General features: G+C 40.9%; 1 long non-coding RNA gene across 1 annotated transcript in view; it reads right to left on the reverse strand.

Annotated features, from left to right (window-relative positions):
* Nucleotides 1–3157: 3157 nt before the first annotated feature.
* Nucleotides 3158–16108, reverse strand: part of LOC141097119 (uncharacterized) — a 54175-nt gene continuing 41224 nt past the window's right edge. The window contains exons 3-6 of the long non-coding RNA XR_012233852.1: nucleotides 11320–11451; nucleotides 7634–7756; nucleotides 5752–5833; nucleotides 3158–4271 (exon numbers count right to left, since the gene is read on the reverse strand). This is a non-coding gene — a long non-coding RNA (uncharacterized lncRNA). The remainder of the gene's footprint in view (nucleotides 4272–5751; nucleotides 5834–7633; nucleotides 7757–11319; nucleotides 11452–16108) is intronic.

The following is a 16108-nucleotide window of genomic DNA, read 5'->3' on the forward strand; positions in this document are numbered from 1 at the left end:
GCACAGATTTCCACTGGTCTGTGATCCATTCCTTGTGTTCTTTAGCCCAAACAAGTCTCTTCTGCTTGTTGCCTGTCCTTAGCAGTGGTTTCCTAGCACCTATTTTACCATGAAGGCCTGCTGCATAAAGTCTCCTCTTAACAGTTGTTGCAGAGATGTGTCTGCTGCTAGAACTCTGTGTGGCATTGACCTGGTCTCTAATCTGAGCTGCTGTTAACCTGCGATTTCTGAGGCTGGTGACTCGGATGAACTTATCCTCCGCAGCAGTGGTGACTCTTGGTCTTCCTTTCCTGGGGCGGTCCTCATGAGAGCCAGTTTCTTTGTAGCGCTTGATGGTTTTTCCCACTGCACTTGGGGACACTTTCAAAGTTTTCCCAATTTTTCGGACTAACTGACCTTCATTTCTTAAAGTAATGATTGGCCACTCATTTTTCTTTACTTTGCTGCTTTTTTCTTGCCATAATACATATTCTAACAGTCTATTCAGTAGGACTATCAGCTGTGTATCCACCAGACTTCTGCACAACACAACTGATGGTCCCAACCCCATTTATAAGGCAAGAAATCCCACTTATTAAACCTGACAGGGCACACCTGTGAAGTGAAAACCATTTCCGGTGACTACCTCTTGAAGCTCATCAAGAGAATGCCAAGAGTGTGCGAAGCAGTATTCAAAGCAAAAGGTGGCTACTTTGAAGAACCTAGAATATAAGACATACAGTATTTTCAGTTGTTTCACACTTTTTTGTTAATTATACAATTCCACATGTGTTAATTCATAGTTTTGATGCCTTCAGAGTGAATCTACAATTTTCATAGTCATGAAAATAAAGAATATAATTATACATATATATAAAAATCAGTAGGGTTTTGACCTTAGCATAAATAGGTTTTTAGCTTATAAAATACAAAAGAAAACACATTGCCCAAATAAATAATGCACGTCGTAAATATAAATAATGCAGCCACTCAGATCAGTAGTCTACTCAGTGTGCAGATAAAAGAAATGTATTATAAATGTATTAGAAAGCGTATGGGGCCACAAATGTTGGTCATAGTTCAGGCACCTCAACAGCTGCTTCATGATGTCATAGGTTTCTTTCATGTGGACTTCATAACCAACTGGAATTGAAGGTAGCGCATTGCTATTATGCAACAAGACTGCTTTTAGGCTTGTTTTAAACGAATCGATGAAGTCTCCATTCCTCTGGATTATGACTCATCTTTAAAGCTTCCATTAAACTGTTGATGTTGTTGCATGCCACAACATCGCCCTCCTTGAAGAAGTATTGGACAAGATCTTTATCATGGTTGTAGAAAAAAGAAATCCAAACATCGTCTGCTAGGAAATTCCACAGCGGCAGCCTGGAACCTGAGAGCTCAGCCTTACACTTGGGTAGATCCAAATCTTTAACAAGATCGTTCAGTTCACTTTGTGTTACTGTATGAAGTGTGGTAGAGTTGAGGTTGCTGACAAAAAGTGTGGGTCATGAGAGGAAGATGCTTCATGACACCAACTGCCCTCTTCTTCCTCCATGGACTTGACTGAAAATATTTCTGGTGCTTTTGTAGCTGCCAGTTCTTTTGTATGTGGTACCGGGCGTATTGCAGATAGAATGTTTGGAAACTGTAAAGTCCACTTCTTTTTCCTTGAAACTCTTTTCCTAATGGGGGAACGATGCAGAAATACCAAATGGTAGTGTGATCGGTTTTCTCTCTCAAAATCATTGGGACTGAAAAAAGCACAGATTGCCTCTTCCCATGCAACCACTGGGTACATCTATTGCAGCATATGTGTGGAGCCAAACTCTTGCTATGATCTCTTATTCTGCAGCCAAAATACAGGTTGTAGGCTTTCCTTATCATGGTAGTCAAATTTGCCTTTATGACACAAAAGTGACTTCTCTGCATAGCTAGCAAAAACTATCTACCTTGTTAATGCAAGAACGAGGCATGTCTGAAAAAACATATAGAAACATGTCAGTATGCTAAGAAACTGAGCTAAAACTGTATGTCTTACACAGTGAACATTTATAAAAGTAGATGATGCAACTTTATTTAGGATTACATCATCGGAGATGAGTTGGCGTTTTTTGATTCGTCACCCTAAGATGATAGAATACTCAATAAACTAATTAGATGATGTAATAGACTAGTTACTAACTATGCAATAATAATGATGAAATAGTAAAGACAATTTTTCTATAAGCCTGCATGAAAGGTGTCATAAGAAATTACAACCTGTACTGGATCTTGAAAATGAGAGCCAATCAGCAAATTTAAACATCGTATTTGTTTTTAGCAAAACAAAATTAGTTAAGTTCAACTGTTTTGTCTCTGAGCCAATTTAGCTGTAGGACAGTGTTATATGACTTTTCGGGGCAATTCGTCACTCAGGATTTTATTTAGGGATATCAGACTGCAGTGAGCTGAATACAAATGCACGTCACAATTTTCAAATCTACCGTATTTTTCAGATTACAAGACACACTTTTTTTCCTCCAAATGTTGGGAGGAAAATGGGTGTGCGTCTTATAATCTGAAGTGAGCTTATTAGGGGGTGGGACGGCTGGGGTGGAGCGGAGTCACAGCAGGCGGAATTGCTGCTTCAGGCCGGCAGTGGCAAGAGTGGGGTGATGCTACGGGCCCTGGGCACTAAGATGTCGGTGCCAATGAGCGGAGTTCCCTTTCCCAATGATTTCCCTGCGGTGGGCTTTGGGAAAATGGCCACTGGATTTGGCGCATGCGCAGACTGAGATCTCAGGAGACGAGATATAATTTTCTGAGAGCTCAATATGAGCATGCTCTGCCTCCATTGGCGATTTTCTTTAAGCCCACCGCACGGAAATCATTTGGAAAGGAGACTCCGCTTAACGGCGCCGACCTCTTATGAGAACCCAGCGCCCGCAGCATCATCCCATTTCTGCCGCCGCCGACTCCTGAAGAAGTGACCCTGCCTCCTGTTACCCCGCTGCACTGACGCTGCCCCCCCAGTAAGCTACCTTTAAAACAAACTATAAGAAACACCGCGATTTTATTTAAAAAAATATATATTTTCCTATCTTCCATCCCCAAATTTGGGGTGCGTCTTATGGTCTGGAGCATCTTATAGTCCGCAAAATATGGTATATTGTTAAAGTATTTAGAAAACAAGTAACATTTTATTTACACTTCACAAATACTTGCTTGGGATATCACATAAAATCCTAATAGAATACATTAATTTTTGTAGGCGCAACGTGAAAAATTGTGGAAAAGTTCACAGGGTATGAATACTTTTTCAAGCCACTGTAGATACAAAATACATTACAAACATATTGCCAACGTCAGTAAGGAAAAAACACCTCATAGGGTACGTGCAAATACTGTTTATTTCAGGTTGTAAAAAACAGTAAACTGTTTCAGGAAACACATTTGTGTTAACATTTTCTGAAACATTTTGTTATTATTTTTCTTTTTCTGAGCATTTTTTGTCATTTTTTTTTGGGTGATTTAATGATGCTTTTTGAAATCCAACGAAAATTCTTCAAAGATGCCTACAAAACACTCAAAACTAAGTCTAAGTGTCTTCCAATTTGTTTTTTTTTTGTTTTTTTTTAACTTTCTACTGACTTTTAAGAAAAACTACAGAGCAACTTCATAACAGAAAATGCATGAACAATGGACCAGTCACTTCTTTTAACAGTTTAATGTTTTTGGAAACCTGAATTTGTAAAATATCAAAACAATCAAAACCCTGAATATATGCAGAGCAAGTCATTTTTCAAATATGAAGAGTCTTTCAAGCATTTTTGAGCACCTTTTTAGACATTCTTTGTAGTGGACCAACTCAAAAAATGCCTGAAGAGCACATGATGATGATGTAACGAATGGAAGCGGAGGCAGAGATGGTGGAGTTCACATTCGTTTTTATTTTTTAAGTGGAACCTCGGGACCACGGTCCAGGGGGCTCCGAAGGGGGCGTGACTAGTGAGCCCCGGGTACCCGTAGTAAAGCCCCTCAGGCAGGGTCAGAATGGAATACCCGGAGGACACAGGTGCTACCTCCAGTTAGACCCAGAACACATGGCATCTGTCCAAGTGGGACCAAAAGGGATAACAAAAGTTACAGCAGAGTCCGTAATGCGCTGGGTCCTGGATCCGGTTAGTTGGTAAGGAGTCGGTTCCAGTGACCTTCACACAGTCCTTGGACTCGGATGGCTGTAGGCGGAACGGGATGGCTTAGGCCCAGATGGTTGCTGATATAACCAGGTAACACAGGATACTGATATGCTGTGGAAACAGAGAGCATTAGACAATGCACAGAGACTGCAGATGCAGCGCAGACAGGTTAGTATGAGAACCGGATGTAGCAATGATAGATGATCGTTGCTCCGGCGCTCTCCCTATGGAGGAGAGGCCAGAAATAGCAGCCAGTGACCTGCCATTGGTTAATTGTATTTTTCGAATAATGCGCGCCACCCCTTTAAGAAGGCAAGAGAGCCGGCAGGCGTGCCGTAATAGTCTTAGCTACAGATCTCCTCACAGGACGCCAGGAGGAGGAGGCCGGAGGGAGGACAGAACGCTGAGCAGCAGCATGAGATCAAGAGGAGGCCGGCTGCTGCCTATGTGAGGCTCGAGGTGAGTGCCCAGAACGGAGAGCAGCGGCAAGCCTGAACGCAGCGCCAGGACGTGGGCCAGGTGTAACAGCGGCAGACCTGGACGCAGCGCCAGGACGGGGACCGGGTGTAACAATGACATACTCTTAGACTTCACTTCAGCCAACAGCTGTAGATATTTTTTAGCATATAACAAACACATTTATACCAAAAGATTAAAAGGGGTGTTCAGAACAAGACTAAAATTATTTTTTTGCCATGAGCCAAAAAACGAACATTCAGCTTCGGCACAGAGCGTCAACTGACAGCTCCTGTCGGTGATTCTGCTGCTTCACGTCAACAAAGCAGCTATTCTTCCTATTTTTCTTCAGGGCTTCTATGTCAACAGGGCATAACAGGCAATGTTATGCTGATTGACAGTCGGCTTCCCACAGTTAGGCAGCTGGTAGCCAGCTTGTCAATCAGCATGTCATCGGCAGTCATGCCCTGTGAACAGAGCAGAGTGGAAGAGAAACTGCAGTTCTGTAAATGTGATGTCAGCAGAAGCCGCAGAATCGCTGACAGGAGCTACTGGTGATCACTCTGTGCTGGTAGAAATCTTTGCTTGGCAGAACAGGCAGGCAGTTATTATCTTCTTCTTAGGACCACAGTAAAAAAATAATATAGTCCTGGACATCCCTTTTATCAATTTAGTGCCTGGTAAATTTACTTCAAATTGTATCTTGTCCTGTAATTAACCATTGACTTTTTTTTTTGCAGAATCAGCAATTTTGGGACAAATACCTGTAAATATAGGTGAATACAATACAGAGTAACATAGTAACATAGTTATTAAGGTTGAAGGGAGACTTTAAGTCCATCTAGTTCAACCCATATCCTATCCTAACTTGCCCTAACATGTTGATCCAGAGGAAGGCAAAAAAACCCCATGTGGCAACAGTAAGCTTCACATTGGGGAAAAAAATTCCTTCCCGACTCCACATACGGCAATCAGACTAGCTCCCTGGATCAACGCAATATTAAGGAGACTAGTATATATACCCTGTAATATTATACTTTTCAAGAAAGGCATCCAGTCCCTTCTGAAATTTTAGTAGTGAATCACTCATTACAACATCATATGGCAGAGAGTTCCATAGTCTCACTGCTCTTACAGTAAAGAATCCGCGTCTGTGAGTATGCTTAAACCTTCTTTCCTCCAGACGTAGAGGATGCCCCCTTGTCCCCGTCACAGGTCTAAAAGTAAAAAGATCATTAGAAAGGTCTTTGTATTGTCCCCACATATATTTATACATTGTAATAAGATCACCCCTAAGCCTTCGATTCTCCAAACTAAATAACCCCAAGTGTAATAACCTGTCTTGGTATTGCAGACCCCCCAGTTCCCTAATAACCTTGGTCGCTCTTCTCTGCACCCGCTCCAGTTCAGCTATGTCTTTCTCATACACCGAGACCAGAACTGTACACAGTATTCTAAGTGTGGTCGCACTAGTGACTTATATAGAGGTAAAATTATGTTCTCCTCATGAGCATCTATGCCTCTTTTAATGCATCCCATTATTTTATTTGATAGTGACACTCTAAATTCAATCTTACAATGGATGGTAAAGGCAAAAGCAAATTTCATTGCAATTCAAACAGTAAATTGTTGAGGAATGTCATAAAAATGTGGATTACCCTGACATTTTACCATAATATTCCCATTATATCTGAAGAAATGAAAAAGTCGTTCTCTTGCATTTAACCCATTAACCTCCAGAGCTTTTTCAGTTTTGGGTTTTCGTTTTTTGCTCCCCTTCTTCCCAGACCCATAACTTTTTAATTTTCCTTCAATATGGCCGTGTGACGGCTTGTTTTTTGCTGGACGAGTTGTACTTTTGAACGACACCATTGGTTTTACCATGTCATGCACTAGAAAACGGGAAAAAAATTCCAAGTGAGGTGAAACTGCAAAAAAAAAGTGCAATTCACACCCTTTTTTTTGTTTGGGTTTTTGCTAGGTTCACTAAATGCTAAAACTGACCTGCCATTATGATTCTCCTGGTCATTACGAGTTCATAGACACCAAACATGTGTAGGTTCTTTTTATCTAAATGGTGAAAAAAATTCCAAAAAAAATAATTGTGCCATTTTCTGATACCCGTAGCGTCTCCTTTTTTCGTGATCTGGGGCCGGTGAGGGCTTATTTTTTTACGTGCCGAGCTGACATTTTTAATGATACCATTTTGGTGCAGATATAATCTTTTGATCGCCGTTATTGCATTTTAATGCAATGTCGTGGCAACCAAACAATTGTAATTCTGGCATTTTGATTTTTTTCTCACTACGCCGTTTAGCGATCAGGTTAATCCTTTTTTTTTATTGATCAGGCGATTCTGAAAGCAGCGATACCAAATATGTGTATGTTTGATTTTTTTTATTGTTTTATTTTGAATGGGGTTAAAGTGGGGTGATTTGAACTTTTATTTTTTTTTACATTTTTAAAATAATTTTCGTTTTAATTTTGGCATGCTTCAATAGTCTCCATGGGAGACTAGAAGCTGCCACAACTCGATCGGCTTTGCTACATAGAGGTGATGATCAGTTCACCTCTACGTAGCTGAATTACTGACTTGCTATGAGCGCTAACCACTGGGTGGCGCTCACAGCAAGCCGGCACTGACAACCATAGAGGTCTCCAGGAGACCTCAGGTTGTCATGTCGACACACCGGTGACCTGCGTTCATGTGACGCAGGTCACCAGTGTGCGTATTTCTAGCACGATTGCCGGAAGCGCCATTTAAACGGCGCTGTCATTGTTTCACAGTGGCATTTAACTAGTTAATAGCCGCAGGTGGATCGCGATTCCACTCGCGGCTATTGCGGGCACATGTCAGCTGTTCAAAAGGGAGCTCACATCAAAGGGAGGGAGTCCGACATTAGCGTCAATGTGCGCTTGATGTCGGAAAGGGGTTAAAGGGGTTGTCCACTATTAGGATAACCCCATCTTAAACTAAATGTTCGGCCCCAATAAAATAAATGAAGCCTATACTCAACTCCCATGTCGGCGCCGTTTCCACTGTGTCGGCACTCGCTCTCCCCGGGCTGTGATGCGGCGTTGCGACACGTGATGCTGTCATCCAATCAGCGCTGGCGTCAATGTCTCCTCGTTCGGGCAAGCTTAACATGAAGAGGAAGCCAAAGATCAGGTGCAGACCGGACTTCATCTTGTTCAGTTGTGTACAAAATAAAAACAAACTAACGAAAAATTGTAGGAACATTGGTAGAAAATGAGGCTCTTTATTGAGGTCCAAGATCAGTAAAATGTTTATGTCTGAGTAGATTAATAAAAATAAAGCGAATATACACCTAAATTTAAATTTTGTGATAAATAAGTAAATCAGGATTTGGAGCAGCTGCCAACTACTGATAAGCCCGGAAGTCGTATTCACTAACATGCAATGATTTAGAGGAAAACGTCTTTGGAATATGACATCTGATCGAAAATGGAATGATCTTTTATCTCTTGGGTTGTCTACAACTCAATCTGCATGAAATCAGCATTATATAGATTTATTTTATATGCCTAGCATGAGGCATATGGGTATATTATGGGTCCTATATCAGACATATGGATATACAGTGTGAATCCATAAATTGTGTGAATTCAAGCATGGTCCTGTAATAGGAATCACCGATGTAACAAGTCAGTTCATGAAATGTGTTCCCTCTTAAATATTCCACAATTAACTCTATAACTAAAATATGGAAGAGTTTAGAAACCACAGAAACTCAGTCATGAAGGGGAGACCACGTAAAGTTATAGCGGGGGGTCGTCGAGTACTGAGGCATAAAAGTCACCAATGTTCAGATAACCGAATTACTTCAGAGTCCAAACCTCCTCTGTCACTAACATCACACCAAATTTGTGAGACAGGAACTTCATGGCTTAGAAGCTGTATGCAAGCCTTATATTACCAAGCACAGTGACAAGTATCGGATGGAGTGATGTAAATCACACTACCACCAGGGCACTCTGGAGCAGTGGAAATGTGGTCTGCACACATAAGCTAATGACAAGTAAACGTTACCTATCTGATTGCATAGCTCCAGCTGAGAAAGTTTGGTGGAGGAGGGAAAATGCTATGGGGGGTGTTTTTTTAGGGGTTGGTCTAGGCCCTTAGTTCCAGTGAAGGGAAATCTTAGTGTTTCAGCTACTAAGACATTTTGTACAATTGTAGCTTCCAACTTTGTGGGAACAGTTTGGGGATGGCCCTTTTCTGTTTCACCATCACTGTGTCCCATTTCACAAAGCAAGATCCAGAAAGTCATGACTGGGTGAGTTTGGGGTTTGCGCGCTTGACCGACTGCAAAGAGCCCTGACTTCAATCCCATCCAGTACCTTTGGGACGAATTAGAACGGATATTGTGAGTGAGGTTCTCCCTCCAACATAAGTGACTGACCTCTCAAATGTTATTTTGGATGAATGGGCATAAATTCCCACAGATAGCCTACAAGATTTTTGAACTGTCTTCCAAGAATAGTGGAAGCTGCAATGAAGGACCCACTCTATATTGATACCTATGGATGTAGAAGGGGTGTCATAGAATCTCCTTTAGATGTAATGTGGAGGTGCCCTAATAGTTTGCTCATTTTGTGTAGATGTTCACAATTTAGAATAAATTGTTAGACATATAATTTATTGTTAATCACTTTCCTTATCTTTTCAGGTAACTACGTTATAGGTAGGTTAAAGAAAATAAATTCTACCTAAATATAATACTACTTCAACAGCTGAGTTAATTATGTGGAAATGTAATTAACATGGCATGTCAAGCTATTGATACATCTAGATATTAGAAACTTACTCCCATACCTGAGCCCTTCATAGGGCTACAAAAAGCTCTGTACTATGAACACCCTAAGAGTAAGTTTACACTGGGAGTTTTTGCTGCGCTTTTTTTCCAACAGCAAAACCTGATTTCTTGGCAGGAAAGCAACTGTGGCAAAAACGCATGTTGAAATTCACCGTAGTGAAATTCTCCCGGTGAAGTCGCCTCTGCAGCGTGCAACTTTCTCACGGTACTAGTGGGGATCTCACCGAGGTCACTGCTGTTCAGTCCAGCTGGGAACGGAGTCTCAGTGACCAAAGGTAACCTCGATGATGTCATCACCAGTCACTGATGCTGCGCTCCCAGCAGCTCATTCACCAGTGGTTCTCAGTCTGGATGGTCGCATCTTGGCAATGTCCAGGTTGAAAACTAATTATCCCCCAGACATGGATTACGTCGTGGGACAGACCAACTGACAAGTGAGGGATATTTTTTTTTTTTTTTTTTGTTTTATTACAGGAAATGAGGGCTTCGGTGGAATAAGCATTAGGTGAGCATTACTGTGTTTGTTATTTTTAAATTAAAATGGAAACAGATGTGTTTTGTTTTATTTCTGGTAAAATATTTTATTTTGGCTGTGTCTTTATTTACCCTGTAACTATAGGATTAGTAATGGATAGGTGTCTTACAGATGCTTCTCCATTACTAAGCCGTGGGCTTGATGTCACCAGACAATGCAAAGGTGACCACAACCCCACAAATAAGATCCCCACTTGCCACTACTACAGGGCAAGTGGGAAGAGCCAGGCAAAGTGCCAGAATTGGCACATCTAATAGATATGCCTTTTCTGGGCAGCTGCGGGCTGCTATTTTTAGGCTGGGGGGGCAATATCCATGGCCCCTTACCAGCCTGAGAATACCAGCCCTCAGCTGTCTGCTTTAGCAAGGCTGGTTGTCAAAAATGGGAGGGGACCCCATGAGGTCTTTTTTAAATTATTTAAATAATTTAAAAAAACAGCGTGGGGACCCCTTTTATTCTTGATAACTAGCCTTGCTGAAGCTGACAGCTGAGGGTTGCACCTCTCAGCTGTGAGTTTTGCATGGCTTGTTATCAAAAATAGGGGGGAACCCACACAGGTTTTTTTTTTAAATTATTTACAGCGCAGGAGCGGCTGATTAATACTCCAACCATCCACTCCTGCTCTCACTGTTATTAGCGGCAGCAGGTGTCGAATGATGGGAGCAGTCGTCCCATCAGCTGACACCAGTGACCAGAGGTAAACTTTATACCTCCGATCACAACTGAGCACTCACGCTGTGTTTTGACATCGGAGGAACTGCGGCTCTCTCACCGGCAGGGATGATTTCAACGCCGATCAGAAGTGGTGTTTGCCGTGCAGTCATGCATATGACAGCGTGTGAAACACTGTATTGTTGGGCTCCCCTTTCAAGTGAATGGGGTTCGGGTCCACTCTGCTGGATGACATGCTGTATGGACACATCATGCAGCCTGCCATCTAGATGTAGTGGAGCTGTGAGGTCACACCCGGCTGTCCTTGACTTTTCTGTAGCAAATACACTGCAAATTAAAATCAACCTGCGTATTTGCAGCGTTTTTTCACCATCCATTCAAGTCAATGGGTGAAAAACACTGAAAAAACGCGGAAAGAAGTGACAGGTTCTATGTCAAAAAAACGCTGCAAAGCACAAAATCCTGATGACAAAAAACCCAGTGTGTGTGCATGAGATTTCTGAAATTTCTTAAGCTTTGCTGTTGCTGTTAAAAGCAGCTGAAAGTTAGCATAAAAAATGCAGCAAAAAAATGCAGCAAAAACGCCAAGCGTGAACTTACCCTTATTTACAGTGGACAAGTCACCACTCTTGGCAAGTAGGTTTTAGTAAATACTTACATTACTATTAACCCCTTAACAGGAATTCTTAAGTTATGTCTTGAGTAGCTTATAGCTATGCAGTATCCTTCTCCTTGGTTTATGGCAAAGCAGACACTCCTTCTTGATTTACAGTTCTGGTGAGTAGCACAGCTACAGAGATAAAAGGACATTTGAAATCCATAATTAGAAAAGCTGCTCTGGTGGGGGCTGGTGATTTTGCAAGACTTATAACTAGTGTGCACTCTCGGTCAGGGCCTAGAACATGCAATTCTTTGATTATTTGTACTATATACAGTAATACTACACTATTACATACTTTGCTTACTATTGCAATATATAGTCAATATCATGGTCTCCTATGAAGTCCAGCCTGTTGCTGAGCATGCAGGAAACCAATGTATACAAGCAGTGTTAAAAACAAAATGCATGGTGAATAATGGGTGTTGTCATAAAGGATGCTTGTAGTCAACGGTAAAAGAATCAGACATTATTCAGACAATGCTCTTCAGAGTTGGTCTTACTCCTTCGTCAGGTACTTGGACCAACTGTGAAACATGTTGTCTTAATAATGTTTTTACCAATGAATACCAGGGTTCTTACTGGCAGAGCCCATTCTCCACCATGCATTTTGTTTTTAACAGTGCTTATACAGTCATATGTAAAAGTTTGGGCACCCCTATTAACGTTAACCTTTATTCTTTATAACAATTTTGTTTTTTGCAACAGCTATTTCAGTTTCATATATATAATAACTGATGGACTCAGTTATATTTCTGGAATCAAATGAGGTTTATTGTACTAACAGAAAATGTGCAATCTGCATTTAAACAAAATTTGACCGGAGCAAAAGTATGGGCACCCTTATCATTTTCTTGATTTGAACACTCCTAACTACTTTTTACTGACTTCCTGAAGCACTAAAATGGTTTTGTAACCTCATTGAGCTTTGAACTTCATAGCCAGGTGTATCAAATCATGAGAAAAGGTATTTAAGGTGGCCACTTGCAAGTAGTTCTCCTATTTGATTCTCCTATGAAGAGTGGCATCATGGGCTCCTCAAAACAACTCTCAAATGATCTGAAAACAAAGATTATTCAACATAGCTTTTCAGGGGAAGGATACAAAAAGTTGTCTCTGAGATTTAACCTGTTTCCACTGTGAGGAACATAGTAAGGAAATGGAAGAACACAGGTACAGTTCTTGTTAAGCCCAGAAGTGGCAGGCCAAGAAAAAAAATCAGAAAGGCAGGGAAGAAGAATGGCGAGAACAGTCAAGGACAATCCACAGACCACCTCCAAAGACCTGCAGCATCATCTTGCTGCAGATGGTGTCAATGTGCATCGGTCAACAATACAGCGCACTTTGCACAAGGAGAAGCTGTATGGGAGAGTGATGCGAAAGAAGCCGTTTCTGCAAGCACGCCACAACCAGAGTCGCCTGAGGTATGCAAAAGCACATTTGGACAAGCCAGTTACATTTTGGAAGAAGGTCCTGTGGACTGATGAAACAAAGATTGAGTTGTTTGGTCATACAAAAAGGAGTTATGCATGGAGGCTAAAAAACACAGCAGTCCAAGAAAAACACTTGCTACCCACAGTAAAATTTGGTGGAGGTTCCATCATGCTTTGGGGCTGTGTGGCCAATGCCGGCGCTGGGAATCTTGTTAAAGTTGAGGGTCGCATGGATTCAACTCAGTATCAGCAGTTTCTTGACAATAATGTGCAAGAATCAGTGACGAAGTTGAAGTTACGCAGGGGATGGATATTTCAGCAAGACAATGATCCAAAACACCGCTCCAAATCTACTCAGGCATTCATGCAGAGGAACAATTACAATGTTCTGGAATGGCCATCCCAGTCCCCAGACCTGAATATCATTGAACATCTGTGGGATGATTTGAAGCGGGCTGTCCATGCTCGGCGACCATCAAACTTAACTGAACTGGAATTGTTTTGTAAACAGGAATGGTCACAATTACCTTCATCCAGGATCCAGGAACTCATTAATAGCTACAGCAAGCAACTAGAGGCTGTTATTTTTGCAAAAGGAGGATCTACGAAATATTAATGTCACTTTTATGTTGAGGTGCCCATACTTTTGCACCGGTCAAATTTTATTAAAATGCAGATTGCACATTTTCTGTTAGTACAATAAACCTCATTTGAATCCAGAAATATAACTGAGTCCATCAGTTATTAGATATATGAAACTGAAATAGCTGTTGGAAAAACCAAAATTGTTATAAAGAAAAAAGGTTAACATTAATAGGGGTGCCCAAACTTTTACATATGACTGTATATTTCTTCAATTTCTACAATTTTCTAGATCTGCATAGGAGGGTTACATTTTCTGTGTAAATATTCTGTACTGGGTTGTCTGATCTGGGGAGTCTGCCTTTCTCTTATATTTTTTGTATGTTTATACATAGCATATTTAATACTAATGCAACAATGTATTTTCATGACATGTTTGAGTTGTGTTGTTATCCCCCTCTTTCTTAAGGCTGTTGTAGTAAAAGTAAATCCCTAAAAACAATGGCGGAATAACAATTAAATAGTTATTTCATTCCCATCTACAAGTTGTTTCTCGCTTTTCAGTACATTATATGATAAAGCCTATTAGATTATTCAAAATTAAAACTCATTCTGCACAAAATGAGTCCTGGTTTAAAAAAAAACAAAAAAAAAAAACTTATTCAATGGAGTAAAAAAAACAAACCACAGGAAAACAGGAAAAGAAGTCACAAATACCATGGGAAAGTCCTCAAAAAAAAATGCTTGCAGCAAAAAAAATCCAAAAAAACTCTTAGGAAATGTCTGAAGAATCTACAGAAACCACAATACAGGAAAAAAACACCAGTTTCCTTAAAGGGAATCTGTCAATTGATTTTTAAGTAATATACTAATAGTATTCTGAAATAGGGTTTGAACAGCCCTTTCAGGATTTTTAACTTTTATTCCTCTACGTGGCCACGATGTGTTCCTGTAAGCACTGGACACATTTATTGTTTCGCTCTGGCAAGTCAAGTCTATGTAAAATGAAAATGAATATTCACCCCTTCCCCCGCCCATAATCGCACACACCCCTCTGCACTGGCGGCACTGAGAGTGACAGTTGCATAGAAATACATGCTGTCATGCTCAGGTCAGAAGAGCAGACGGCCAGTTTGAGGAATGGGATGCGTTCCACAGGTGGGTAACAAAAAGCAGTCTGACTGCACCCAATCAGTGATGCCGGCCAGGAGATGTGGGCGGGATTATGGGAGGGGGAACATTCATTTGTTATTTACATACCCTTGATTTCCGGCGTGAGACAATACATTTTTCTGGGGCTTACATGAACACAACGGGGCCACGTGGAGAAATAAAAGTTACGTATTCTGAAAGGGCTGCCCAAGCCCTATTTCAGGATACCATTAGTATACTACAGGGGCTTCTCACAAAATTAGAATGTCATCAAAAAGTTAATTTATTTCAGTTCTTCAATACAAAAAGTGAAACTCATATATTATATAGAGTCATTACAGAGTGATATCTTTCAAGTGTTTATTTCTGTTAATAGTGATGAATATGGCTTGCAGCCAATGAAAATCCAAAAGTCATTATCTCAGTAAATTAGAATACTTTATAACACCAGCTTGAAAAATTATATTAAAATCTGAAATGTTGGCCTACTGAAACGTATGTTCAGTAAGTGCACTCAATACCTGGTCGGGGCTCCTTTTGCATCAATTACTACATTAATGCGGCGTGGCATGGAGGCGATCAGCCTGTGGCACTGTTGAGGTGTTATGGAAGTCTTTTTACAGTGGATACGGAAAGTATTCAGACCCCTTTAAATTTTTTCACTCTTTGTTTCATTGCAGCCATTTGGTAAATTCAAAAAAGTTCATTTTTTTTCTCATTAATGTACACTCTGCACCCCATCTTGACTGAAAAAAATCAGAAATGTAGAAATTTTTGCAAATTTATTAAAAAAGAAAAACTGAAATATCACATGGTCATAAGTATTCAGACCCTTTGCTCAGACACTCATATTTAAGTCACATGCTGTCTATTTCCTTGTGATCCTCCTTGAGACGGTTCTACTCCTTCACTGGAGTAGAGCTGTGTTTAATTAAACTGACATGACTCCATTTGTAAAGGCGCACACCTGTCTATATAAGACCTCACAGCTCACAGTGCATGTCAGACCAAATGAGAATCATGAGGTCAAAGGAACTGCCCAAAGAGCTCAGAGACAGAATTGTTGCAAGGCACAGATCTGGCCAAGGTTACAAAAGAATTTCTGCAGTACTCAAGGTTCCAAATAGCACAGTGGCCTCCATAATCCTTAAATGGAAGAAGTTTGGGACCGTCAGAAGTGTTCCTAGACCTGGCCGTCCAGCCAAACTGAGCAATCGTGGGAGAAGAGCCTTGGTGAGAGAGGTAAAGAAGAACCCCAAGATCGCTTTGGCTGAGCTTCACAGATGCAGTAGGGAGATGGGAGAAAGTTCCACAAAGTCAACGATCACTGCCAGTGCCAGATATATGAAAGCCCGCATAGAGTTTGCTAAAAAAACACATGAAGGACACCCAGAATATGAGAAATAAGATTCTCTGGTCTGATGAGGCAAAGATAGAACTTTTTGGTGATAATTCTAAGCGATATATGTGTAGAAAAACAAGTAATTGCTCATAATCTGCCCAATACAATCACAACAGGGAAACATGGTGGCGGCAGCATCGTGCTACATGGGGGTGTTTTTCAGTTACAGGGACAGGATGACTGGTTGCAATTGAAGGAAACATGAATTTAGCCAAGTACA

Source organism: Dendrobates tinctorius, unplaced genomic scaffold, assembly GCF_039654945.1.
Source record: "Dendrobates tinctorius isolate UK_male_01 unplaced genomic scaffold, ASM3965494v1 ptg000083l, whole genome shotgun sequence".
NCBI classification, from domain to species: Eukaryota; Metazoa; Chordata; class Amphibia; order Anura; family Dendrobatidae; genus Dendrobates; species Dendrobates tinctorius.